Below are 26,513 nucleotides of genomic sequence, written 5' to 3' on the forward strand. Positions count from 1 at the left end.
ATCCCTAATTTAGTCAAAGTTTATCTTTAACATTTAGTTTGTATTTTCCCTCCTGTTGTCTCAGTTCCCCAGGTCAGTCTTGATTACTTATAAACCATAACTTTCTGGTAATTCTCAACTTTGTATTTGTACTACTTTGTAGTTGAGGTGCTGTGTATTTGTACCTGCTTTCCTCTTTCCCGTATAGATTATTTATGTTTTTACTCTACAGCACTGTTTTTTGGTTAAACACAGAAAGACCATCAATGCTTATATTTGGGAGTTGATGGACTCAAGTATATCTACCACTGGGCATAATTGCTTGGTCATCATTACTTGACTCGGGCTTCAGTTGCAACACCTCAAAACGGAGGTTCTGCCGTGGGATTTGGATGGACCCGGGGCAAATGGGAAAACTACCCTGGCTTCGAAATGGATCATTCTAGAAAGCACATATGCGTGGTCTTGATGCAAACTGTGACAGTGTTAGAGACAGTACCCCCATGGGGAAGGACAAGCTGAACTGGCCTGAAGACTTAGTCTGGGATTTACAGTAAAAGCCATGCTTGCTCACTCTTTACAATAGCCAGAAACTGGAAGAAACCTGAATGCCCAAGAACAGATGACTGGTTAAAGAAACTTTGGTACATCTACACAATGGAGTACTATGTAGCTGTTAGAAAAGATGAAGTCATGAAATTTACATACAAGTGGTACAATATGGAAAGTATCATGCTAAGCGAAATGAGTCAGAAAGAGAGGGATAGACATAGAAAGATTGCATTCATCTGGGGGATATAAAGTAACAAAGTATGAGATTAATACCCAAGAATAGCTGAGATCAGCACCAGGAGGATTACTCCATAACTTAGAGGCCAGCCGGGTATCCTAGAGGAAAGGGCAGTTCAGATAGAGAAGGGAGCACCAAATAAAGGATGTTTGGAGGATCCTCCCAGGAGGGGAGATGCATGTCGAAAGTAGACTATGGACTGAACATGTTTGCCACTCAATGCCTCTTTTGCAGACCACAACACCCAAAAGGAGAGAGAGAACACAGGGGATTGCCCTGCCACAGAGACAGGGGGGATGGGGGGATGGGGGTGGGAGGGATATTATCCATGGTGGTGGAAAATGGGCACTGGTGGAGGGATGGGTATCTGATCATTGTATAATTGAAACCAAAGCACAAAAAATTGTAAATCTACAACTTTAAAAAAAATAAAATAAAATAAAGGGGAAAAAAAGCCATGCTTGCTCTCAGAGCCCAGAGAAGTAAGTGTTAAAAGCCTTATTTGCTCTGGGAACTGGAGAGATAGCACAGCAGGTAGGGTGTTTGCCGTGCAGGCGGGTTCGATTCCCAGCATCCAATATGGTCCCCTGAGCAACACCAGGGGTGCAGAGCCAGGAGTAACCCCTTATATCCTCAGGTGTGACCCAAAAAAGCAAAAAAAAAAATTAAAACGCCTTAATTGCTGTCAAAGCCCAGAGAACTAAGTGTTGGGATCTTTGTCTCTTACTGTGTTTATCCAAACAACTACAAATGTTGATAACTTTTACAACTAGAGGAAAAGATAAGAGACAGAGTGTCTCCTTGGGTGAATCTCCCCATGAGAATTTCCTCTGCCAAATATTTATCTGCGTAAATGATCAGTCATTCCTATGTCCTTACCTCATGACCTCTCAGATGTTCTCTAAGTATGGTAGCTGTTCTGCAATAAACAGGTAACTTTTACCATCAGGCTGTGATTTTCCGTCTTCCTTTCACTCTGTCTCTGATGGGAAGGGTTCCGGAGTTGTGGAGGCAGCACTGGGCCACTAACACCTCACCACACCCACACATTTTACGTTTTGGCCTATCAGTGATGAGTTACTCTTTATTCCGTTCTCCTGCATACATATACCAGTCTCCCACTGCTCCTCATTCCCTCTCCTCACCCGTCTCCCACGGTCTTTATTCTCCAGCTCATCCCACATAGTCAGGGGTAGCAAATACGCAGAGATGTGGTTGTACAATCAAAGGATGTAAAGCCCTTCCCTCAGGGGAAACTTCTAAGCCAAAAATCTAACTCCAAGGAGAGATCATCTCAAGGGCAGGATTTTCTCTAAGGACATATTTTTTCTTTGCTTAATTAATATTCATTGAAACAGTCATCTTAAATTTACACTTACTGTTTATGTTCATTTTGAATGCACACAGTAAAAGATCTATTAAGTTTATAGGGTGTCTCTATTGGGGATATTTCCTATAGCTCCCAGACTACACTCCCCAGGACAGGTTAGTCCTTTCTAACCACAGCAGGATCCTTATTCAGTGTCTTATGTTTGTGTCATAATGGAATTTGTTATGGTGCTTACCTGTCCCTTTTCAATGCCAGGGTAGCTCACAGCTCTCTTGGGTCCATCCAGTCTCTTTTGGGGTTCTAAGAACAAAGGGCAGCTGAGGCTTAAGTCTCATAAACATGACAATGCCCAAGAGTATATACTGTCTGCAGTCAATTAACTCTGAATTTACAAAAGCATAATATCGCCTTTGTCTATACAAAGCTGAGGGCTGGGGGCATGGCCATCCCAATCCTCCCAGCACAATCTTCCCAACCTGGGACTGCACTGGTCCTTGTCCAGGATCAAAAAAGGATATTTGTCTAAAGTAAACTGCAGAGGATATAAAGGAAAGAGAAAGTCAACATTTCACTTCCAAATACAAAATCCAGAGATCTCTGAAGAATCTGACTTTACAATTCACAGGTTGTGGTTATGGGAAATGGGTGATTAACATATAGGGGAAGCAGAGCACAGGGAAATTAAAGATGAATACTAAGGAAATGGGAGTGATTGGGATGGGTGTTACTCAGTAAGCCTCAGCTCCATGTAGCAGAGGAGAAATGATGAACCAATGTTAAACCTAAATTGTTTAGAACCAGAATCCAACCAGATTAAAGGGTTTTGTTTTTTTAAGCAAGAAAGTTTTAGTTTTCCAGGAGTAAGGACATTTGCTCAGTAATCCCACTGGGTGTGCTAGGAGCACATTTACTTAGGGCCGGAGCGATAGTACAGTGGGTAACAACTTAACCTATCCAAGCAGTCGACCCAGGTTCTATCCCCTGCATCCCATATAGTCTGTCCCAGATTGATTCCTGATTGTAGAGCTAGGAGTAAGCCCTGATTCTGCTGGTTGTGGCCCCGAAACAAAAATCACACAAAGTCACACTTATATATACACATATATATGCATAAACAATGGTGAAAGAACAATAGGGATTCAGGAGAAACTGTGCATTTCTGTCGCAGGGATAGATGAAAAATAGGGGATTTTTTTTGTTTTTTGGGTCACACCAGGCAATGCACAGGGATTACTCCTGGCTTTGCACTCAGGAGTTAATCCTGGCAATGCTCACGGGACCATATGAGATGCTGGGAATCAAACCCGGTTTGGTCGCATGCAAGGCAGACACACTACCCGCTGTGTTGTCTCTCCAGCCCCAAGAATAGGAGATTTTTTTAAGAATAGGAGATTTTTAAGGACCAGAAATTTTACTCTTTTAGTGTTTCACTCTCAAATTTGTCTTTGTACATCATTTTTCCTCCCTTCGGTAGAATTTGCCTTTTTTCTTGTTATATTTTTCACCACAGCCTACAGTGCTCAGTGTTTACTCTTGTCTCTGAGCTCAGGGATCATTTGACAGGAGTCAGGGTAACACTCTGTGTTTAGATATCATTGGTTCGATGTTAGGTGACAATGCAGGATCAGGGGACTTCTCCTTACCCCTAAGACCCCAGTGTGTGACAGACCAGTCCAGCATTTGCCTCCCCACTCCTTTATTCGAGTCCATCCCCCTTGCAGCACAGATTTACCTGGGTGGCGAAAAGGTTCTCAGTGCCGAGACTCTGGCTCTTTAAGGTACCTAATGGAAACGGAAGTGATGTCATAAGTGATGTCATAAATGTCATGGTTCATTTTCCATCCCTGACAGACACTGGGGCTGTTGCTCACTTGGCAGAGGACAAGTAAAATTTGCGCCCTATCCTGGAAGGGGGACACTCAAGAAGGATTTAGTTGCAGGACTAGAGCAACCTCCTGTGAGCACCCCGCACCTTCCCGTTTCCATACTCTGAGCTGAGGGGCTGAGCCAACTTGGGGGGCACTTTTGCGCTGGTTTTTGTCTTGTTCATCAACATCCAGGTGGATCCTGAGGTGTGGTGGAGCTTTTAGGGGGACGCCGAGCTTTGGGGGTGCAATGGGGGCTGCCTCAGGGTTCAGGAGTGACAGCTGTGAGTTCGTGATTCTGGGGTGTCTCTTTGGCCCTGATCGTCTCCAGCTCCAGGATGGGGCAACAGTGGGTGAATGTGGGACTCAGCCAGGGGCTTGGCTATCCCAACCCTCTCAGCAGTCCCATGTTTGAACCATCGGCCCTACGCTTGCTTCTGTAGAATCTCCAGATTTGAGGGGCAGAGCTTTAGCCCCTCCACCTAATGGCAGGAGACCTGTTGTTGGTCATCTTCATTGTCTGCCGTGAGAGCCCGGGTCATGCGGTGGATGGGGGAAGGGGGCTTGCAGGTGTCTGAGGTTTGCCAATGAAATTGTATTTCGGGGGCTATTTTTGGTTCTTTAGATTTTGGGGGGGGAGAGAGGGCACATATGCGGAGATGCTCATGACTTACTCAAGTCTCTAAGCTCAGGTATTATCCCTGGCGCTACTGGGGGCCATATGGGATGCAGAGGATTGATCAGTTCATCTAGTCAAGCACCCAGTTCACATTATTGCCTTCTAACCACAATACTGGTGTATCTTTTTCTGGTTTATGAATTTCAGCTCCCTCATATCAAGCTGCAAAGCACCCCTGACTCTTCATCTCTCCCTAAGCAGACGACACCTGCCATTGTGGCAAATACTGAGGTCCCCGGGACACAGTGCCCAGGTGCATGTCCTGGTCCACCCTGCAAGAGAGTGTCAAAGATTTGTCCACTCTAAGTTACATAGTTGAATAACATTCCAGGCTACGATTCCCTGGGGGCATCACTGCAGCCAGCCTGAAGGGGGGCGCTAATATTCGGGACCTCCTGGGCTGAGAGTCGGCCCCTGGCAGGGCCTACAGGGACTTTATTGTGGGAGCCAGAGAAGAATCCGGGGATCAGAGAAGGCTGTCTTTTCTTCCCCTGTAGCCTGGGCCCAGGCTTCTCTCCTGAAGTGCAGCATCCCCAGCAAAGACAGGAGCTTCTGCCATTGTCTCCCAGAGTTGGAATTGTGAGGCTGTGCCTGAGGGTGTGGCTGGTCTGAGCTCAGGAGTGGGAGGAGGTGCTCCTCTCTGGTGCTCACTGTTCTGATTTCTCCAGGTCTTTGCACGGAGCCTCCTGCTGATCCTCAGAACAACAGTGACAGGAGAAGATGGTGTCACGGTTTCTGATAAACCATCCCCAGGTAGGAGTAGACGGATAGAATGACATGAGGTAGTACCAGGTGTGCCCAGGCTTCCTGGGCCATCTGTTTTGAGTTTCTTTTGGACGGATTCCAAGATGAGACTTCCGATCGGATCGTCCCATTCTGCTGTTTGAAGCTGCTTTTGTGTATGTTTGTTTTGTTTTATTTGGCTTTGGGGCCGACCCAGTGGTGCATGAGGAGTACTCAAAGCTCAGTGCTCAATACTCATTCCTGACAGGTCTAGGTGACCAATGGGATGCTGGAGGTCTAAAGGTTTCATCTTGGGTATTCTGTTTTATTAGTGGTGGCAGAGCAAGGATTCTAGCAATCATTCCTTGTGCTGCACTCTGGCATTTCCCCTGGCAGTGCTTGTGGGACCATATGAGATGTTGGGGATTGCCAGTCCTACGTGCTGTCCCCGGAACAGCTGTTCTGTTACGCCAACCTGCTGCTTCGGTTTCTTTTGCATTGTTTTTGTCATCAGCTGTCCTCTTGACTCTGTGCTCTGGATTCAAAACTGACTGGTCTCAGAGCACCCTGGGGTGGTCTGGCCCCATTTGCGCCCTGGCAACTACAGTGACCTGCGCCCCCAGACTTGCTTTTCTTCTGTTTTGTCCTTCCTACTTTGGAGAGACTACCTGCTCGGTCATATAGTCTTACGTTCACATACTCTTGTGTGTGGATTTTTGGGCATGCGGTGATCCCAAGGAGAAAGAGCCAAGGATCTCTGAGGCCAGTAGAGATGTTGGGTTCGAGAAAATTCTACCTTCTTTGAGCAGGATTTGGGGCGGTCCTGAGCAGTGAGTTCCTATAGGCACACATGCCATGCACTGCTCTGAGTAGTTGTCTATATGGACTTCACGTTCTCAATCCTAGTGGTCATGTGCTTTGGGGGTGCAGCGGTGAGCGTGCAGTGGTTTTTGCTACACCCAGTGATAGTCTTTTGGATCGTACAAGTCTGTGTTCAGGTGATCCTCTCTACAGTGCCCACTGGACCAGTGGTGCTCGAATTGGCCCTGGGGTTACCAGGAAAGGCAGATACATTCAAGAACCTTCTGTATAACGTCCTCCCACTTTAGCAGATCCAGGTGCCTATTGTAATTTCTGGGGCCCGTCAGCCATTCGTATGCATGGAGGCTGGTTCATTCGGAGAGGGGAGGCCTAGCGACAATATAGGACCCTGGGTCCTGGCCTCAGAGTAGTGGGAATGAGGCTAAGATAGTTTCTGACTCCCACCCTCTCCGTGTGCTGAGTCAGGATGTACTGACCTTCAATGACGTGGCTGTGAACTTCACCCTGGAGGAATGGTCATGCCTGGAAGCCTCTCAATGGAAGCTGTACAGGGACGTGATGCTGGAGACCTACCAACATCTACATGCTGTCGGTGAGAGCAGTGTGGAGCCAACCGTGTCTGAACAGACCCGCGTGGGCTCCCTAGGGTTGGGTGGCAGCTGTGTGTTCAACAGTAGCTCTGTGACGGGCTGGGATATTGGACAGCCATGCAGTAGCTCTTTCCTCTCTCGTTTTTTAGGATTCACCTGTGGATACTCAGGGCTTACTCTCAGCTTTGTCCTCAGGAATTACTCTTGTGGGGTAGCCGGACCCTATGGGTTGATTCACATCAAGCTGTTTCAACTGTGTCCATGGGAAGATCCCTATCTCCCCAATTATTACTCAGGTCCCTTTAAAAAGAACCATCCATTGGTGAATCAATTTACTTTGTATACTACACGAAATTTTGTGTGTTTAATTGGTTTTGCTCTTTCCTTTGTTTGGGGGCACAGTCCACAGTTCTCCTGGCTCTGTGCTAAAGGATGATTCCTTTAGCACCGAGTCAGGGGCCATGGGGTACTGTGGACTGAAACCTCTTGAAACTTAAAATGTTGGTGCCTCACCCCCAGAACTTTTGCACCAGTCACTCACAGTTTTTGCATTTTCTTTTTTTCTTAGGGATTAGTGATTTTTCCTGCCTGTGTATTCAGTATCCACACCTGGCCTTGCTCCAAGACCATATGGGCTCCCTGGGATCAAACTCACATGTGTATGCAGCGCTTCTGTCCTATGTGCTGTACTATCTCTTTCCCACCACAGCGGATTTGATACCTCGTCTCTCAACTCATTAGACGCTGCCCTATTTCAGTGCTTGGATTTACTTCTAATGGTTCTTGTGAGATTTCCTCAGGACGTAGGGTTTGCTCCTGGACTCTGCACTCAGGGATCACTCTTGTTTGGCATGAGGGACCCTAGATGATATCAGGTTTCGCAACTGGATTGGCTGTGAGAAACTCCTGTTCTGCTCTCTTTATGGATACATTTTTTTTGTAGGAGTACTGCTATTTATTCATTCACTGATGAGCTGACTGAATTGTGCACGAACTCCATCTTACTTTTTTTTCATTGTTTATAATTTTATTTATTGAATCACCGTGAGAGCATTTACAAAGCTTTTCGGTCTAAGTCCTGGTCATAAAATGAAACACCTGTACCTTCGCCAGTGCCCATTCTCCACCACCAAAACCCCCGGTATACCCCCATTCCACACCCTCCCCCTACCTGTGGGGCAGATGATTTCCACATTACTCTCTCTCTACTTTGATCACATTCAATATTTCGACACCAGACACACTATTATTATTTGAGATTTTACCCCAACACTCAGATCTGCTGAAAGGGCAACAATAGACAATTTGTGTTCTATTGCTGGTTATGAATAACATATGATGTCGCGTGGCTACAGTAGGGCCATGTGGTTTTGAAATTATGAAATTTTAACACTTAAATCTGGAGGGAGTTTTGCCAAAGGCCACTGAGTTTCGAGATCTACTCCTGAGTCTCTGTGATCATGGCCATTGAGCAGCTTGTTGAGAAGCCAGAGAGACCGTTCGTGGGCGATGACTTGTTCTCGTTGGAGTGGGGAGGACAGGCCCGGCTGCCCCCTCATCCTGTGAGGCCCAACAAGTTTCGTCACTGCGGGCCCACACCTGACTCTCCAGTGGCCTCTGGAGGATGACGGCCACCAAGCCGCCAAGAGAGAGCAGGCGGAGGGAAAAAACCCTTTCTTCCCTGAGGTGGCCCGGCGACAGTAACGTAGTGTGGGGTCCGGACGCATTTCTACCAAAAGCCACTGGGTTTTGAGATTTGTTTCTGAATCTCTTGGATCATGGCCATTAAGCTTCTTGATCAGGAGCCAGAGAGGCCATTCGTGGGTGATGACTTGGGGTCTCATTGGAGTTGGGAGAACAAGCCCGGCTCTACCCCCATCCCATGAGTCCCTGTGTGTCTCGTCACTGGGGGCCAAAATCTGACTATCCAGTGGCCTCTGAAGGATGGTGGCCACTGGGCCGACAGGGGGAACAGGCCAAGGCACAAAACCTATTACTACCTGGTTTGGCCCAGCACCAGTAGCCTACTGCACGGACCAGATGTGTTTCTACATAAGGCCGCTTGGTTCTGAGATTCGTTTCTGAGTCTCTGGGATTACGGACATTAAGCAGTTGAATCAGAAAACAAAGAGGCCTTGTCTCCAATTATATAGCTGAGCCGGAGTTGGTTTGTGGGTGTGTTTCCCACATACCTAACTTTTGGCTGTTTACTTTCTTGGTAAACTTTGCCCCAAGTTGTTGGGGTCTAGCCAAAGGCACAGCAGCAATTTTGGGGTATCTGGAAGTCTGAAGGCGCCATCAGGCTGCTGATGCACTCGCCTCACAGGTACAAATTGATCTACTGGCGGCACCATACCCCTGTCTGGATACATGTTTTAGCTTAAAAAAATAAGGGTCTCTTGCCACCCTTGGCCATTTCCAGATTTATTATGCACTTAGTTTTACTGAAATCCGTGATGAGGTCATGAGGGGCTCAGGAATCTCCATGTGCTGCTGGGCCTAGAGAGACAGTACAGGGAGAAAAGTGATTTTCTTGCAAGCGGCACACGTGGGTTAAATCCCTGGCATCGCATGTCATCCCGGAGCACCAGCAGCGTTGATTTCTGAATACAGTCAAGAGTCACCCCTGAGCATTGCCACATGAGACCCCAAACAAGAAAAAAACTAACAATATACTGTGCTGATCAAACACCTGTCGGCCATACACAAGGCCAGGTCTAGAGTATTTGTGGTATTTTCTTGGGTCTTACCTCTCGTATAAGTAGAAATATGTGGCATCTTGGAAATGGACATTCTATTCATGCCTTTCAGATATTTTCCCAGTTATATCAGGAAAACATGGGGATTTACCTTTCACCTTTACCTGTCACTTATCCATGCCTCTGTCTCTGTCAGGCAGGGCACTCCGGGATGAAGCCTGCGGTGATCTCCTGGCTGGAAGGAGGAGCCCTGAGGTTGGGGAGGAGAGGCGTGTGTGCGGGTGAGTGTCTGAGGACCCTTCCTGGCTCAGGCCCTGTGCAGTGAATGGGTGCTCTGAGCATGTACGAAACACACTGCTGAGACTGGGGCCTTGGTCTTCTGGATTCTTGGTTCTGTGCTGCACTCATGCTGCTCTTCATTCCCCTGGACTGTCAGCCACAAAATGATCCTGTAATTTGCTTCCATGGCTTTCGAATAAGTAAGACCAAAACAGAGCTAGTTTGGATCTGAACTATATTAAGCAGGGAGTGCCTTGCAGCGCCTGAATGTGACCTGTTCAATAATTTGTTCAATAACCTCGTTCCCCAAACATTACCAGGTCTGCTCAAAACAAAAACAAAACCTAGTGTAGAATTGCCAAGATCCTCACAGTTTTCCACTATCCGAATCTTTTCTTTAGTGTGGGACTCTTTGGAATTTGAGAACCACAGAGATGTACTCTTAACTACATGGCATCATTTTGCTACATTTTTTGACAAGTGCTTGAATTGCATATTTTGTTCAGTTTCAGAACTGAAACCGCGGCTTCAGGATTTGGCATTACAGCACTTTGATTTGGGAATGGGGTCTGCAAGTACGAGTGTGTTGGTAAGATTCGCTAATTCAGAATAAATATTATTATGCCAGCAGGAGTGGACCAAGTATGTGATTGTTAAGGTGGAAGGCTGGGAATGGCAGGGAGGAATTCCAAAGCCTGATGCTTGGAGTAGAGGACCCTTAGCTTCACTAGGTGCTGAAATCAACCATGTTTAAAAATACTGTGAGTTTTGGTTTGCTTGACAGTGGTAGTTGTTTAGAAAGCTAATTTCTGCGCCCTATAGATCGTGCAGTGAGAAATATAATTGCTTTGCACATGGACGGATAATCCTTACCCAGCACACCTTATAGGCAGCATAGACCGACAGAACTGATCCCAGACACTGTGCCCCTCCACCCACCCAAACCCCAATAAATAGAAACGACAAAACAAAGGAAAAAAAAAACTTCATTGATCCTGAAAGGCATCACTTGTGGTGAGAGCTTTGCAATGGCCACGTGGTCTGTCTCAGCTGTGGGACGATGCAGCTGTTGTCTTTACCCCTGCATCACAGGTTCCTCACTGAGCTTTAACCAAATCCACATGTGGATGTATTTAATTTTCTCTTGAAATGGATGTATCCGTTTTCTATAGAAGGAATTGTTTCCAGTTGTATTCCTTCATTAATTTAAAGTGGAGGAAGTCACAGAATTTACTGACTCTTTATCCATCAATTTTGTATGTCCAACTTACAGTAACATGAAGTTATTCAATAGTAAGACAATTCATGTCAGTAATTGCATTTGTGTGGTGCATATGTGTGAAACCACATCTGAAGGGCTCAGTTTTTTTGACAGGAAGACTCATTGAATAAGTCAATAATTAGAATCCTCTGTTGTTCTACAGGAAAGCTGCCACCCCGAGTGGAATGTCTCTGATCCTGCCCTGTATGATAATGTCTCGAGTGATCAATCCTGCCCTCAACCCCATGAGGATGACGAGACAGGCGGGATTTCTTCTGAGGGTGATCAGAATGGCGAGAGCTACCTCACTCTGAAGAAGCCCTCTCCTGGAAAAAGTTCCTTGGAGTGTGTTATTCTCAGTTCACAGACACAAAATTCCCAGGTGGGGCACCTGCTAGGGAGAGAAGCACTGTTTATAGTGAGTCCCTAACAGCAACATACCCTCAACCACAGTCACCGTGAGCAGAACCAATCTAGGTGTAAGGAATGTGGGGGAGCCTCCCCATTTTCTCAGTACTGTGGTGTTCCCTTAGAAAACCACAGTGGACAGAATCCCCAGAAAAGTCAGCCCCGAGAACAAAGTGTGAGTCAAGGGTTACTCCATCATGACTATGTATATAAATTCAGGAGTGAAACCATTTGCATGTGAAGCATGTGGGAAGGCCTTCGATCAATCATCACATCTTATTATGTATAGGGGAATTCATAAAGGAGAGAAAACTCATAAATGTCAGACATGTGGGAAGGCCTTTATTCAGACGTCTAGTCTTAATAGACCTCTGAAAACCTATAGTGGAGAGAAGCCTTATATATGTCAGGAGTGTGGTAATGCCTTTACTCTATCCTCAGACCTCAGTATATATAGAAGCATTCACACTGGAGAGAAACCATATATGTGTAAGGAATGTGGAAAGGCCTTTACTCAATCCTGCGGCCTCAATATACATAGGAGAATTCAAACTGGAGAGAAACCGTATATATGTAAGGAATGTGGGAAGGCCTTTGCTGTAGCCTCAACTCTTAGTGAACATAGGAAAATTCACACTGGGGAGAAAACATATATATGTAAGGAATGTGGAAAGGCCTTTGCTAGACCTTCAAAATTTACTGTACATAGGAGAATTCACACTGGAGAGAAACCGTATATATGTAAGGAATGTGGGAAGTCCTTTGCTGTAGCCTCAAATCTTAGTGTACATAGGAGAATTCACACTGGAGAGAAACCATTTATATGTAAGGAATGTGGGAAGGCCTTTGTTGTAGCCTCAACACTTAGTGACCACAGGAAAATTCACACAGGAGAGAAACCATATATATGTAAGGAATGTGGAAAGGCCTTTACTCAATCCTCAGGCCTCAGTATACATAGGAGAATTCAAACTGGAGAGAAACCGTATATATGTAAGGAATGTGAGAAGGCCTTTGCTGAAGCCTCAACATTTCGTGTACATATGAGAATTCACACTGGAGAAAAACGGTATATATGTAAGGAATGTGGAAAGTCCTTTGCTGTAGCCTCAACCCCTAGTGTACATAGGAGAATTCACACTGGAGTGAAACCGTGTATATGTAAGGAATGTGGGAAGGCCTTTGCTCTAGCCTCAACTCTTAGTGAACATAGGAAAATTCACAATGGGGAGACACCATATATATGTAAGGAATGTGGAAAGGCCTTTGCTACATCTTCAAAACTTACTGTGCATAGGAGAGTTCACACTGGAGAGAAACCGTATATATGTAAGGAATGTGGGAAGTCCTTTGCTGTAGCCTCAAATCTTAGTGTACATAGGAGAATTCACACTGGAGAGAAACCATTTATATGTAAGGAATGTGGGAAGGCCTTTGTTGTAGCCCCAACACTTAGTGACCACAGGAAAATTCACACGGGAGAGAAACCACATATATGTATATCCTGCACATATGAAAATTCATCTCAGAGAGAAAACTCATCAGTGTCAGACATGTGGGAAGGCATTCACAAGGTTCTCTTCCCTTACTCTACACATGAGAATTCATAATGGAGAGAAGTATTAGATATGTCTTGAGTGCGGAAAGGCCTTAACGTCATCCTCACAATTGACTGTACATAGGAGAATTCACAGTGGAGAGAAACCGTATATGTAAGGAATGTGGGAAGGCCTTTGCTACAGCCTCAAATATTAGTGTACATAGGAAAATTCACACTGGAGAGAAACTGTATATGTAAGGAATGTGGGAAGGCCTCTGTATGGCCTCAATACTTAATGTACCCCTCAGACCTTAATAAACAAAAATTCATACTGGATTATTTGATCCCTTAATAACACTGTCTAATGACAGAACAGGACAAGTCATTCAAGCAAGTTTCCTTTGGACACGATGGTCAAGGGTGTTAAAAAAGTGCAGTTAATCCTCCCTCTGGAAAGAAAGATGGCGGCCACACGGGAGCCTTGTGGACAGCAGGTATGAGCCAGGGGTGTGGGGGCGACTAAAACCTCATGGGAAGGGGGGCGTTCCGGTCCGTCCTTCACGCCCTACCGAAGTCACCATTTGCCCCCCACGAGCGGCTCTCCAGCACAGCCACGGCCCCAGAAGCACAAGGACTTAATGCAGAACCTGGCAGCTTGGAGCAGAAAAGTGAATGGACTATGCGTTAATCCAGGCCATCATGTCTGTCCGGAGGGGAAAGGGTGTTGCCCCATATGCCCTTTCCTCCCTGGAAAGAAAGATGGCGGCCACATGGGAGCCTTGTGGATAGCAGATATGAGCCGGGGGTGTGGGGGCGACTAAAACCTCATGGGAAGGGGGGCGTTTCAGTCCACCCTTCACGCCCTACTGAGGCCACCAGTTGCCCCCCCACGAGCGGCTCTCCAGCACGGCCACGACTCCAGAGCACAGAAACCAATTTCTTAACTATCTGACTTTCAGTAGAAATACTTCCAGGGTCAATAAGTAAAATAGCAGAAATCCAAAACCAACATTTAATTCTTGAACCCAGCTGTAGAAAGTAAATCACTTCACAATGTTTTTCAGCATGTCTGATTTGGGGGGGCGGTAAACTCTAAATAATAGTGGTGAATATTTTAATGAAACAATGAATCTAATCAAAGCAGATAAAATGTTAACTAGAATTCATCTGCCTCACAGGGACTGGGAGGGGTGGGGGTGGGGTCTTATTGGGGTTCTTCATGGTAAAAAATAAATATTGGTAAAGGGAAATGTGTTTGATATTTGCTTGACTGAGACCTAAACCTGAAAGCTTTGTAACCTTTCCCACAGTGATTCAATAAATAAATAAATTTTAAAAAATAAAAAAATAAAAAAGTAAAAGTGAAAAAAAAGTGCAGTTAAGAGGGAAGTAAGCCTGCCTGCTTGCGACAGGCTTCTCCTCATGTCAGTGAAAGGTAACGGCTGATTTTCACCCTGGCTGCACCTATGTCAGTATTCTTGTGCTTGGAATTGCTTGTGTGTTAACTTGTAAATAATGGGTCCTGGTGATGAAAATAAGGAGGAAGGTGACTGAATAATCAGGTACAGAAACACCTCCCTGCTCAGAGCTGTCACAGCTCACTACTCTCTTATTGTTTGCTATGCTTCTGGCTTGGCCCAGAGGGGCTGGTTAGTGAAAATTATGGCAGAAATCTACCAAGATGCTGCGTTGAATACTTTGAAAATGAAAAAACAGGTAAACCTTCATTTTTCAGTCTTACCTGTGTTAGGATTTGGAATGCTTGAGCGCCCTGAAAATCCCGGTTTGAGAACTTGAACAGAAGGTCATGCCAGCTTTTAGGTCGCTTTCATGCTTGTTTTTACTTGTTCTGGATATCCAGGCTTTAGGGGAAGTGCTGCTTTTAGTGGTGCATTGGGGGTTGTTCTGTGGTGCAGGTGCCATGGGTGAGGGTGCGTTATCCTGAGGGCTCCTGCAGCCATGATCGCATCCAGGTCCAAGATGGCACTGGAGGGTGGGCACATGGACTTCAGGCCTTGGTGTCAGGAGCCTGCAGAGAGTGGGGTCTTGGCCATCTCATTCCTCCCTACTCGAGACTGCGCAGTACCCTGTTTGGAGCCTTTTGACTGGACATAACACTTATCGAAACTCCAGATATGTTCATGGGCAGCCCCCAAAGGAAAGGGACACTTTTGCCGTCGGTCATTTTCATTGGCTTCCGTGCTGGGGTTGGGACTTTGCGGTGCATTTGGACAAGTGAGAGGTATTTGTCTCTGAAAATTTACACATTGGATTAATTTTTTTTTTGCTTTTTGGGTCACACACAGCTTTTCACATGGCATTACTTCTGGCTTATGCACTCAGGAATTACTCCTGGTAAAGCTCAGGGGACCATATTGTTGCTGGAATTTGAATCCGGATGATCACGTGCAAGTCAAATGTCCTACCTGCTCTGCTATCACTTCAGCCCCTCTTTGGATTAATTTTAATAGCTTCTTTTTTCAGGGGAGTTGGAAGGGATTCTTTGATGCTCAAGGTTACTTCTGGTTCTGCATCTCAGGAATTATTCTGTGGTGCTGCTGGGTTCCTATGCAATGGGGATGTTTGACCTGGATCAGCAAGGCAAGCATCCTACTCGCTTTACAGTGTGTCCAACCCCACTATAGATGCTTTTTTCCATATATAGAATTTCTACTTCTTGGGGGTATGGTACCACCAGCAGGTCAATCTGTGTTTGTAAGGTGAGTCCATAAGCAGCTTGATGGTACCGTCAGACTTCCAGATACCCCAAAATTGCTTCTATGCCTTTGGCCAGACTCCAAAAACTTTGAGCAAAGTCTTCCAAGAAAGTAAATGGCCAAAAGTTAGGTATGTTCGAGACACACCAACAAACCATTTCTGGCTCAGCTATATAATTGGAGGCAAGATCTCTCTGGTTCCGGATCAAACTGCTTATAGGCTATGATCCCAGAGACTCAGAAACAAATATCGGAACCCAGCGGTTTTCAGCAGAAATGTGTCTGGTTCCCACAGTAGGTTACCAAAGTTGGGTACTTCATGTGGGAATAGGTTTCGTGCCTGGCGGCTCAGTGTCCGCCATCACTAATGGTTTCTGGACGGTTAGGTTTGGGCCCTCAGTGAGGAGACATGCAGGGCCTAACGGGATGGTGGTGGAGACGGCCCTTTTCTCCCCACCCCAACAAGACCCTGAGTTGTCTGGTGCTCACGATTGGCCTCTGTGGCTCGTGATCCAGGTGCGTAATGGCGATGATCCCAGAAATTCAGAGACAAATCTCAAAATTCAGCACCTTTTAGCAGAAATGCGTCTGGACCCTGCAGTAGGTTACTGTCCCCAGGCCACCCCATTGGGAATTGGTGCTGTCCCTCCACCTGCTCTCCCTTGGCAGCTTAGTGGCCTCCTTCCTCCAAACGCCATTGGAAAGTCAAGTTTGGGCCCACACTCACAAGATACGTGGAACCTCTCAGGATGGGGTGGAGCCGGCCCTTTCCTCCCCTCCCCAACAATACCCTAAGTCATTCCAGAGAACCGCCTATCTGGCTCGTGATATAGCTGTTTAATGGCCATAATCCCAGAGACTCAGGAACAAATCTCGGAAACCAGCTGGTTTTGGCAGAAATCCCTCCAGATTTAATTGTTAAAATTTCAGAATTTCAAATTCATACGTTATTTATAACCAGCAATCGAAAAAGAATTGTCTACTGTTGCATTTTCAGCAGATCTGAGTGCTGGGGTAAAATCCCAAATAATAATGGTGGGTCTCTTGTCAAAATATTGACTGTAATCAAAGTAGCGAGAGTAATGTGGAAATTATCTGCCCCACAGGTAGGGTGAGGGTGTGGAATGGCGGTATACTTGGGTTTTTTAGTGGTGGAAAATGTGCACGGTGAAGGGATGGGTGTTTCACTGTATGACCGAGACTTAAACCTGAAAGCTTTGTAAGTGCTCTCCCATTTTTTCCCGTTTTCTCCCATATATTTAGAAATGGCCAGAGCAATAGTGGAGCAAGTAGGATGCTTGCCTTGCATGTGGCCAACCCAGGAGTCTTCCAGTCCACAAAATCTTTGAGTTGCTCATTGGACATTGAGTGTCCCCTTCTCATCCCTAGAACATGTGATGTGGGGATGTTGCATGGGGTAGGGGAGTCTTCTCCCCGGAGCTGTTCATTACGGAGAGATCCTGTGCTTTGCTTTCTTGACTTTGTTGTCATTCTTCCTCATCTGTCAGATATGTCTAATAGTCCATGTGTTTCAAGGCCCTTGTTTCCCCAGCTGTATGACTAGCCTGACTGTACTCCTAAAGGGTCGGGTACCCTTTCTGGACCCCACTCAGTTAATCTGACACCATGCTTATCTTTGCCTTTGGATCATTGCCATGTTTTTTGAATATAGGAAGAAGTTTAGTTTTCTTTTTTTTGGTGCCTGGGGATGCTCAGCAGTTATTCCTGGTGGTTCTCACAAGTTGCTTTCGGCAGTGTACAAGGATAAACCCCTTTCAGCCTCATGCAAGGCAAATGCCTACCTGCTGTACGCTTGTACACACCAAAAAATTGTTTTATTGTGTGTATGTTAAATTGTGACTGTGAGTCCATAGTGAAGTTAATTAGGACCAGAACAGCAGTGCATCACGGAGGGTGCTCGCCTTACAGATGCCGCCTACCTTCGATGTCCAGCATCCCCTATGGTATCCCAAGCATCACTGGGTCTGATTAAAAACAAAACCCAAAAGGCTTTTTTGTGGATTGCTGAGCTCCTCCCAGCAACACTTCCCGCGGATTTTCCCTTTATGTAGGCTTGCTTGGACTGTGAGAACTATGGAGATGTCCTCCACATGCTTGGACATTCAACTGCATTCCATTCAACACTGGAATAATTCTCATTGTGCAATTTGTTTGATTTCAGAACTCAAATCACAGGTTCAGGATGTGGCATTACAGTAGTTTCCTTTGGGAACAGGGGAATTGCATACAAGTGTGCTGTAGGATTCTCTTGTTGAAACTAACTATTATGCCATTGGAGTGCTCAGTCACCGAGAATGCAACTTGAAAGGTGGGGTCCGGCTCCATCCCCACAACCACATCGATGGTCTCAACACCACAGGAAAAATATCGGAGCCTAATTCTGGGACTACAGGGTCTTTAACCTCAGTGGGTTCTGAATTCTGGAAAATTATTTCATTTTATTGTTTTTTAACGTTTTCATTAAAATGCCAGGATTTTCAAAGTTATTGATAGTTGTACTTAGGCATACAATAATTGAACACCAATGCCTGAATCAGCTTCCCTCCACCCGTGTTCCCGTATTCCCTCCCCACCCCAGTTCCCACTCTACCCCCGCCTGTCATCTGGACAAGCACATGACTATGTTTCAGTGGTTACGGCTTAGATCCGTGTTTTGGGTAAATGACTACACCTCTCACTCATATCACTGGCATAAATGAATCCCTGATCCCTGTAAACTTCTGGTTCTCTTTCACCCCAAATTTTTTTCCTTCTTTGTCCGGCTTCTCTCTAAACACTGGAATCAGGGATGATTTAAGCAGCCCCTTTACAGTACATTTCCACATCCAGTGTTTGGTATTCCACAGGTGAGTGACATCATCCTGTTTTTGTTTCTTTTTCTGGCTAACTTCATTCAAGACGGTATCTTCCACTTCCAACCGTGTTGCTGCATAAAAGCAGTAATTCTAAAACCTAAAAAAATATTTATTTATTTATTTATTTTTGCTTTTGAGGTTACATCCAGCGATCCTCAGGGGTTAATCCTAGTTCTCCACTCAAGAACTATTTCTATTGGTGCTTGGGGGACCTTATCGGATGCCTGGGATTGAAGCTGGGCTGCCTGTGTGCAATGCAAATGCCTACCCCTGCACCAATCCCCCCAAAATTCTTTTTATTCTAGGGTAAATAATGTGACTTTACATTTGATAGGCAGCAAGGACAAGTGTGATTGCTGAGATGAATCGATGGTTCAGCACTAGTGGTTTTGCTTTAGGAAAGGCACTTGCTTGGCACCAGGAAGAAAACTTTGGTTTGATCCCAGCATCCCACATGGCCCCCAGAGTCCCAGCAGCAGGAATCCCTGAGCAATGGTGTTGTGACCCTCTCCCCACCTAAGTAAATAGAACGAGATAACAGAAAACTTATTGATCCTGGAGAGGAATCTGCTTCAGTTGAGATGTGTGAGGATGCATCATTGCCTTCACACGTAAGATATCCCACTAAGCTTCACACTGAGATAGTACCAAACCCAGTCTCAGGCCCCTTTTATTTTCACCCTAAACTGGTGCTTCAATTTTCTGCAGAGGGAATTATTTCCACTTACTGTGTCTGTTATTTGAGTTGGAAAAAAAAAAACTTACACAGCTATGTGACCTGGTGTCGGTCTATTTTGCTTGTCCATCTTGCTGAAACTTTAGGTCTTTGCCTGGAAAATCCATCCACGTGTCAGAATTGCAACCGAGTCGGGTAAATGTTAGAAACTAACCTGCAAGTCTAGAATTTTTTTTTTGACGAGAAGACTGTCAGGCACAGTAATTGGAATCCTTCTCTGCTGTTCTTCAGGTAGCAAAGAGCCTGGGTGGAATTCTTCTTGTCATGCACATTGTGACAAAATCTCGAGTGAGCAGTTATACCCTCAGCCCCATGAGGATGCCAAGACAGGTGGGAGGTCTTCAGTGGGTTACCATAGGAAGTGAGCGCCCATGCTGCAAAGAAGAGCTCTCCTGGCACAAGCTACTCAGAGACTGTTGTGCTCAGTCCATGGACACAAACCTCCCCAGGGGAGAAGCCCCTGGACTGTGGGAGAGGAGCACTGTTTATAGTGAGTCCAGTTATGTATCCCACAAGATATGAAGACTGGAATCGAACCCAGGATACCCAATTGAAAGAAAGCTCTCACACTCTTTGGCTCTCCATACAGCCCCACCATCATGCCAGAGTGCTTCCTGAGTGCAGAGCCAGGAGAACCTCTGCGCTTTGCTGGATTTGTGGCTCCCAAACCATGAACAAACCAAATAAAACCAAAACAGCTTCAGTCCCTTATTCAAGGATTAGCTCACCCCAACGTGGGTGTTTCTAAGCTGTATCTTGCTGCATCCATGCTGCCTCTTCCTCGAAGAAGAGGGTTGGGTACCCTCAGAACGTGGGGTGATGAGGTGTGAGTTGCCCATAGCAGGAAATACTTCTAAATGGTTTGGTCACAGACATAACAACGTGATTTCTGATATTTTTTCGCTCAGAGTGTCACAGTCACTGTCCTCCCATTGTTCATCGATTTGCTCGAGCGGGCCCAGTAACATTGTGAGACTCGTTACTGTGTTTGGCATATCGAATACGTCATGGATAGCTTGGCACGCTTTGCCTTGTGGGCAAGATACTCTCGGTAGCTTGCTGAGAGGGGTGGAGGAATCAAACTCGAGTTGGCCATGTCGGTCGCATGCAAGGCAAACGCACTACCCACTGTGCTATGGCTCTAGCCTTGCAGCTTTGCCTTGCTCTGTCCACGTCAGGGTCAATACTCTGCACCTGTCGTGGTCCAGAGGCAAAGATGGAGCAGCATACTCGACCACCAAGGTGATTCAGCTATGTACCCCACAAGATCTGAAGGTGGGAATTGAATGCTGGTCACCTGTGTGAAAGACTAGCAACCTCAAGGCTCTCATAGCACGCCCCTTTGAAGCTCCGTGCTTGATCTTTAATTACCCTATACTTAACACAGAACCAAACTTAAGGGTGCAAAATTCTTAGAGAAAGGGCCATGGAGAGGGACGGAAACACCCACAACTCCATCTTGTGGCGTTTAAGCATAACTTGCGCGGTCCAAATTTCCCCACGTTTAAGATTTTCGGCCCTTCTCTTTGCTTTAATGGGGTCATTAAGGATCCAGCACGCAGCTTGGGCCGCTGCAACAGAGCAGTGCAGATAGTGCTTTTGCCTTGCATCCACAGGACCCGGGTATAGTCATAGATTTCCCCTATGGTTCTTCAGTCATGTCCATAGTGATTCCTGAGTGCAGAGGCATGAGAAGGCCCTGAGCATATCCGGGTGTGGCCACAACCATAAAGGAATAAACAAGAAAAAAGTAAAACACAGAGCTTCAGTTCCTTGATGGTGCATTCCCTCACCCCGACTTGAGGGTGTCAGAACTGTATATTCTTCCATTACCCATGTCGATGTAGAAGACCATTAGAGTAGCTTAATAATGTGGAATGATGGGCTGTGGGTTGCCCATGACAGGAAACCTTCAAAGGGCACGGTCACAGGCATCAGAAGGTGCGTCCAGAACTTTTTTGTACAGAGAGAAAAGAACAATAAATGTAAGAAAATAACCTTGCCTTGCTCATTAAAGGCTCAGTTCAATTTGCTGCACCCCTCGAGGTTTAGAGACAAAGCTAAGGAAACCCACTCGACCCCCGAGGAAATTCAGCTATCCACCCCACAAATATCTGAAGACTGGGATCGAAGCCAGATTACTCAAGTGAAAGACAAGCAACCGCAGGCTCCCTACCGCTGCACTGTGGAAGCTGCTTGCTTGATCCTTAATTGCCCCATACTTAACACTGAAGCAAACCCAAGGGTGGAAAATTCTTAGAGAAAGGAGCGTGAAGAGGAACAGAAATGTCCACAGCGCCATCTCGTGCCGTTTCGGTGGAACTACCACTGACCGACTTTTCACACGCTTAAGATTTCCAGCCCATTTCTTTGCTTCAATGTTAGGTATAAAGTCATTAAGGATCAAGCAAGCCGCTTGGGTTGCTGCAGCGGGAGCAGGACGTTTAATGCTCTTGGCTTGCAGTCACAGGCCCCCTGGCTCTTTCTCTGGCTCTCCATACAGCCCCACCATCATGCAAGAGTGATTCCTGAATGCAGCGTCAGGAGAACCTCTGCGTTTGGCTGGATTTGTGTCTCCCAAAATATGAACAAACCAAATAAAACCAAAACAGCCTCAGTCCCTTATTGGAGGATTCCCTCCTCCCAACGTGGTCGTTTCTGAGCTATATCATGCGGTATCCATGCTGCCTTTTCCTTATCGTAGAGGTTTGGGCACCCTCAGAATGTGGGGTGATGGGGTGTGGGTTGCCCATAGCAGGAAATATTTCTCAATGACTTGGTCACAGACATAGCAAAGTGACTTCAGAAGGTTTCTAGCTCAGAGAGAAGAGAACAAAAAATAAAAATAAATGACTTTGTCTTGTTCTTTCCACATCAGGTTCAATCTTCTGCACCCCTCGTGGTCCAGAGACAAAGTGGGAGCAACCCACATGACCCCCGAGAAGATTCAGTTACGTCCCCCACAAGATCTGAAGGCTGTAATCGAATCCAGGTTACTCTAGTGAAAGAAAGCACTCGCACGGTTTTCATACAGCAGTATCTGTGGAAGCAGCTTCATTGATCCTTAATTATCCATTACTTATCACTGAAGCAAACCCAAGGGTGGAAAACTCTTAAGAGAAACGGTCCTGTTGAGAAACGAAAACTCTCACAGCGACATCTTGTGGCATTTCTGCGGAACTACCGCGGCCCGACTTTTCCCACGCTTAAGACTTCCTGCCCATTTCTTTGCTTCAGTGTTAGGTATAGGGTCATTAAGAATCAAGCTAGCAGTTCGGGCTGCTGCAACAGGAGCAGAGTGGTTAGTGCCCTTGGCTTGCAGTCATAGGCCCATTTGTATGGGGTGCAGAGGTGCTAAACATCCAGCTAAACTTCCGCTGCGCCCCCTAAGATCAACTGAATGCCGCTCACTGGGCCCTGACCATGTCCACTTAGGAGAACTGCGGATGCCCATTGAGGAGTTCCGGAACAGCCGGCGCCAGGGGCAGGCCGGCCAGCCCCTTTTCTTCCTCATGGTTGCACTTGGTTTTGTTTTTGCACACCTAGCGGTGTGAGATCACTCCAGGCGCGACTGGAGGGGTGGCATTATGGGGTGCCTGGGATCGAATCCCAGTCGACATGTGCAAGCTGTCATGGTCTTGTTGCAAACTGTTACACCCTAAGAGACAGGACCCCCATGGGGAAGGACCAGCTGAAATTTCCGAGGATTTAGTCTGGGATTTACGGTAAAAGCCTTGCTTGCTCTCAGAGCTCAGAGAACTAAGTGTTGAGATCTGTGTCTCTTACTGTGTTTATCCAAACAACCCAGGTATTGATAACTTATACAACCAGAGGGAAAGATAAAAGCAATGTAGAAGTCCCTGGGAGACAGTGTCTTCTTAATTTGATATCCCCAAGAGAATTTCCTTTGCCAAATGTTTATCTATGTAAATAACCAATCACACCTATGTCCTTACCTCAATCTCCCTTCAGATATTCAATAAACATGCTAGCCACGATGCATCAAACGGGCCTTTTTCACCATCAGAATGTGGTCCTTCATCTCCACATCTCTCTGTCTCTCTGTTGGGGAACCCTGGGGAGGTGGGGAGGCGGGAAGCCAGCTCTGGGCCACAGAACACACACATGCATCACAGTAGTAGCCCTTACCTTATGAACTCACACATTTGGTGATGTTCTGGTTACTTCTGGCTCTGCGTTCAGGAAATACTCCTGGCAGTGCTTGGGGCACCCTATGGAATGTCACGGATGTTGGAACCAGGGTCAGCTGTGTGTAAGGCAAACTCCCTACCCCCTGCTCTATCTCTCCAGCTCCAGGGAAAGGAATTTTTTTCTGAAGAAAAATCCCTGTCTCTTTCTTCAAGCAGGAGCAGAGACAGGAGATATTTACTGAGTCTGAGGTTGGTGAAGTTGATGGGACCTTCAGCCAGGCTGCGGGTGAATGCCTGTGTATTAATCCAGGTCTATCAAAACACACCGGTGACTTGGTCCCTAGAGATCAGGGAACTTTCTGATGTGCCCATGGACTACAAATTACTGCCTGAGTTGCAAGTGGATCAATTTAGAAACGTTTTTAATCAAAGTCCCTCAGGTGTTAACTTCAGAAGCTTTTCCATTTCATCAGCCTGAGTCCGCAGAGTTCTGTAGGAGCAGAGTAGAAATCAAACTTGGGGATAATTGGCCTCAGAGAAATCAAAAGATCCCATAGCTGATCAAGTAGCCCTGACAACTTTTGGAGAGTAATTGCTTTTCTCTAAGGCTTCTCTCAATTTGGGGTTTATTGTGGAACAACCAAGTCTGAATTGACTTAGGAAGAGAAGAATTACAAATGATATTTTTTTGCTTTTTTTTTTTGAGTTACACCCGGCGATGCATAGGGGTTACTCCTGGCTCATGCACTCAGGAATTTCTCCTGGTGCTGCTCGGGGGACCATATGGGATGCTGGGAATTGAATCCAGGTCAGCCGCGTGCAAGGCAAATGTCGTAGCCATTGTGCTATCACTACAGCCCCTGATAATTCTTTTTTAAAAATTCAAAAAATTTTAATGAATCACCTTGAGATACAGTTACAGACTTACAAAGGTTTCATGTTTGAGTTTCAGTCATATAATGATCGAGTCCCCATCCCTCCACCAGTGCCCATTCTCCACCACCAATGTTCTCATTACCCCTCCTGCCACCCCCACCCTCTCCCCCGGCCCCTGCCTCTGTGACAAGCACAGGCCCTTTTACTTGCTCTCTCTTTTTGGCTGTTATCATTTGCAATACATGTAGTAAGTGTCCATCATGTTTGGCCTGTCGTCTACTTTCAGTATGCAGAAATGATAATTCTTAACGATAAAAACTATCAACCTGAATTTTAATGGGATCACTGGACTATATATATATATATATATATATGAATTTAATTTTTAATTTATATTTTTGGCTATTTTGGGGTCACAGGTGACGATGATCAGGGGTTTCTTCTGGCCCTGGACTAAGGAATGGCAGTGCCCAGGTGACCAAACGGCATGACGTGGTTCAATCCTGCATTGGCCGCCTGAAAGGTGTGAACACCCTACTTGCTGTACTGTTGCTCATTCTCCCATGGCCAGATCATACTAAGGATCAAAAGAAACATGCTTTGAAAATGAAAACAATTGAATCTCTGCCTTCTATCATTGGGAACTTAGTACAATGAACAAATGATTCTATTTTATAGTGAATGAAGCAGTGAAATGCTTATAGAATAAAGCTTGAAATAGTTGCTGGCTTCATACTTCTTACAACATTTTCTATAAGCCCTATATGTATTTTATTTTGTGGCAAACTTCATGTCTAATACTGTAACTACTTAGGGGTATAGCAGACTCTTTAGTGTTTATCCATTCTTTAAATAGTTTTTTTTTTTTATTTGTTAGCTTGTTTGTCTTGTCTTATTTTAATGTCGGGCCACACCAGGTTGTGCTCAGGGCTTACTCCTGACTCTGAACTCATGGATCACTCCTGGAAGGCTTGGAGGACCATATAGGATGCTGGTGTTTGAACCAAGGTTGGTCACACGCAAGGAAAGTGCCCTCCTCGCTGTACTATTAAACATTTGGATCTGGAAATACTTAACCATTAGACAAAATAATAGTGAACCTTTGCTAATGTGCAACTGTCAGAAATTATTGATAATCCATAGGATACATACTATTGATGATCTGTCAGTGTTATTAATTTACCATGTAGGGGCTGGAGAGATATAGTACAGAGGGTAGGGCGTTTTCTCTGCATGACAATAGGTAGACTGAGAGATAGGTGAGAAAACATCAAAGGAAACAGGAGATCCAGGAAAAATTAACGGTAAAAGGGAGAAGATATGTTTTTGATGTTGTTTTGTGGTTTTTTGTTTGTTTGTTTTGGGGTAGCACACTTGGCTCTGCTCAGGGATCACACCAGAGAGGCTCAGAGATCCTGAAAGCATCAATTAAAATTAGGTGGACTGGGGCTGGATTTGATGTGCTCCCTCTGCTTTGACTTTCTTTTCCATGAAATATAATTATCAAAGACATTTCATTTTCTTTTCTTTTTAAAATTTGTTTTCCAATCAGGACATGTAAAAAACTAAAGTACCATGATTTCCAAAGTTATTCATGGTTGAACTTTAGACATACAACATTACAACATCAATCCCACCACTAGTGCCAAGTTCCCCCCACCAATGCTCTCAGTTCCTGCCCATATCACCTACCCACCTCCAGCCATGCCCTCTGGACAAGTATCTTTCTCAGTTTGGCTGTTATAATTTTGGTCTCTTGATTTCATTGTTCTTGATACTGTGGTTTGGATATTTGGCTCTATCTTTCCTTAATAAAACCTGAATCCCCGGACCTGACCCCCATTCCTTCTCCTCTGACTTTTCTCTCCCTTCCCTCCACTCTTTTTTCCTTTCTCTTCCCTCTACCCTGGGGCTAAGATTGAATAGAGCATCCTCCTCTGTAAAACATTGCATTTCCTCATCCAGTTATTCTAAATGCCACATAGAAGTGGTATCGTCCTGTGATTATCCTTCTTCTGACTTGCTTCATTTAACAATCATCAAAGACATTTCTAAAGTTGATATGATGGATATTATTATTATTATTATTAGCTGTTTAGGTCATACCTGGCGATGCTCAGGGGTTACTCCTGTCTCTGCACTTAGGAATTACTACTGGCGGTGCACGGGTGGACCATATTGGATACTCTGAA

At 45.5% G+C, this 26,513-nt stretch overlaps 1 long non-coding RNA gene across 1 annotated transcript in view; it reads left to right on the forward strand.

Annotated features, from left to right (window-relative positions):
- LOC130017272 (uncharacterized) overlaps positions 1 to 26,513 on the forward strand; it is a 546,772-nt gene that overhangs the window by 302,998 nt on the left and 217,261 nt on the right. The window contains exon 2 of the long non-coding RNA XR_008791371.1: positions 9,678 to 9,732. This is a non-coding gene — a long non-coding RNA (uncharacterized LOC130017272). The remainder of the gene's footprint in view (positions 1 to 9,677; positions 9,733 to 26,513) is intronic.

Source organism: Sorex fumeus, unplaced genomic scaffold (genome assembly GCF_029834395.1).
Source record: "Sorex fumeus unplaced genomic scaffold, SorFum_2.1 ptg000184l, whole genome shotgun sequence".
In the NCBI taxonomy this organism is placed as follows: Eukaryota; Metazoa; Chordata; class Mammalia; order Eulipotyphla; family Soricidae; genus Sorex; species Sorex fumeus.